Source organism: Acipenser ruthenus, chromosome 2 (assembly GCF_902713425.1).
Source record: "Acipenser ruthenus chromosome 2, fAciRut3.2 maternal haplotype, whole genome shotgun sequence".
NCBI classification, from domain to species: domain Eukaryota; kingdom Metazoa; phylum Chordata; class Actinopteri; order Acipenseriformes; family Acipenseridae; genus Acipenser; species Acipenser ruthenus.
In genome coordinates, this window is record NC_081190.1 from 93,943,222 (window position 1) to 93,946,297 (window position 3,076).

Below are 3,076 nucleotides of genomic sequence, written 5' to 3' on the forward strand. Positions count from 1 at the left end.
GACTCAGCTGACAGCCGAGTTTGATCATGCATGCACAGTTTACCATAAAATGGATCGTGAATTCATTTAAGAGTAACCCTTAGTACATGAATCAAAGTTAATGTATTTTACTCTCCTCAGAAAACATTTTTTTTATGAAAAAACAAATAAAATGTAAATGTTAAAAAAAACGTATTTCTTATTACAATGAAGAAACTACATTGCACTGAAATAGATACATGAAAATTAATTAAAGCAGTTGTTTTCCTTTATTAAAGGCTAATATTAAAGCACATTTTTTGCGAAGGCACATGGTATTTAAAAAAAAAAGGACATCTCATTTGCTTATGTCCATCAGTATATTGTAGCATTTCGGGTTCTTTTTGAGACAGAAATGAGACTGCAACGGTGAGTAGATGAAGGCAGTTTATTTTGACAATAATTAAATAATCACAAAATAAAATCATAAAGTGAGGGAAAGGGGACTGGGAGTCAAAAGTGAAAATAAATGATTGTAGTAGTTTTTTTTACCCTACCCTTCCCAGTCTTTTCCATGCACACCCTTATATGCCCTCGTATCCCGCCCCCTATTTTGCGCCTAACCTACACTCCAGTTCCCCTCCACACACATCCACACGCAACCCCTGCACGCACACACCACCATGCAACCCCTGCACACTCACACCACCATGCAACCCCTGTATGCACACACCACCATGCGACCCCTGCACACATACACCCACCATGCAACCCCTGCACGCACATACCACCATGCAACCACTGCACGCACACACCACCATGCGACTCCTGCACGCACACACCACCATGCAACCCCTGTACGCACACACCACCATGCAACCCCTGTACGCACACACCACCATGCAACCCCTACACGCACGCACCACCATGCAACCCCTACATGTATACACCCACCATGCAACCCATGCATACACACACTACCATGCAACCCCCCCCCCCCCACACACACACACACCACCGTGCGACCCCTGACACACACATCGCCATGTAACCCCTACCTGTGCACACCATCATGCAACCCCTGCACGCACACCACCATGAAAATTGCTACAGAGCACCTGTGGTACATGCAGATAATGAATCCAGAAGCACCTGTCCTTTGGTGGTACAAATCACACTATCGCCTTATGTTAAAACCATCACTTTTAGTGCATATTTCTGGAAAAAATATTTTCATGGTGTTCAGCCTCATTCGTGTCTATGGCAGGGTTGAAAAACACATTTTCAGGCATATCTCTCGAAACCGAGCACGTAGAACCAACATTCAAAGTGATATAGACTCAGGGGAGCACCCCAAACCACCTCCTAAAATGGCTCAATGGTTAACCCAAAAACTCGAGTTGTGACAAAAAAAATCACTTTGCCAAGCCGTCCTGGCACCAAGAACCGTGAAAAGTTCTTAACTCCCACAGCACCCGAGATACGTCCCATCAAAAATGTCCAAAAATGACCCTTCTTGGGGGTCATACAGTACTGTGAGAAAGTATTTGCCCTCTGTCTGATTTTCTGCATTTTTGCATATTTTTGACACTGAATGTCATCAGATCGTCAACCAAAACCTAATATTAGATAAAAGGGACCCTGAACAAATAACACAAAAAATTTGATACATATTTCATTTATTTATTAAAGAAAGTCATGCAACACCCAATGCCCCCGTGTGAAAAAGTAATTGCCCTCTTAGACTCAATAACTGGTTACACCACCTTTAGCAGCAATAACTGCAACCAAACGCTTCCTGTAGTTATTGATTAGTCTCTCACAGCGCCATGGAGGAATTTAGGCCCACTCCTCCATGCAGAACTGCTTCAATTCAGTGACATTTGCTTGTGTGTTTCGGATCGTCTTGCTGCATGACCCAGCTGCGCTTCAGCTTCAGCTCACGGACAGATGGCCTGACATTCTCCTGTAGAATTCTCTGATACAGAGCAGAATTCATGGTTCCTTCAATGATGGCAAGGCATCCAGGTCCTGATGCAGCAAAGCATCCCCAAACCATGACACTACCACCACCATGCTTGACCGTTGGTATGAGGTTCTTACTGTGGAATGCAGTGTTTGGTTTTCGCCAGACATAATGGGGCCCATGTCGGCCAAAAAGTTCCACTTTTGACTCATCTGTCCATAGAACATTGTTCCAAAACTCTTGAGGATCATCCAGGTGCTTTTTGGCAAACTTCAGACAAGCATTCATGTTCTTCTTAGTGAGCAATGGTTTCCGCCTTGCTATTCTGCCATGAATCCCATTTTTGCCCAGTGTCTTTCTGATGGTGGAGTCATGAACACTGACCTTAGCCGAGGCGAGAGAGGCCTGCAGATCCCTGGATGTTGTTCTAGGGTTCTTTGTGACTTCCTGGACGATTTTACGCCTTGCTCTTGGAGAGATGTTGGCAGGACGGCCACTCCTGGGAAGATTCACTACTGACCCAAACTTTCTCAATTTGGACAATATGGCTCTGACTGTGGTTCGGTGGAGCCCCAGAACCTTAGAAATGGCTTTGTAACCCTTTCCAGACTGATATGCATCAACAACTTTTTTCCGGAGGTCTTCAGGAATTTCTTTTGTTCGTGGCATGATGTGCCTCTAGAACCTGTGTGCTGACAACTTCACTCTGATGGTAAGGGCCAAAGTTAGTCAGATTTATATTGGGCAGGGCTGGCCCAAATCAGGCCTGGTTGTTAACCAAAGTACTCAAACAGCTGACCCTAATTATCCCCTTAATTGGGTTGAGTTAACTAGGGGGGGGGGGGGCAATAACTTTTTCACACCTGAAGATTGCATGTTTGATTACCTTGCACACCAAACTTTGGTGTCATTTTTTCTTTCAGACTCCCTCTATATACTACTACAACCCACAAAAAAATCTGACCAAATACAATGTGAAAAATGTGCAAAAATGCAGAAAATCAGACAGGGGTCAAATACCTTTTCACGGCACTGTATCTCCATGACCCCGGGGCCTAGAACCCAGGTTGAACTTCCTAGAGTCATGTCTGGGGTCCCTCTTTCACAGGGAGCGATCTGTTTTCAAATGCTACATTTTCAACAAATGTTCAC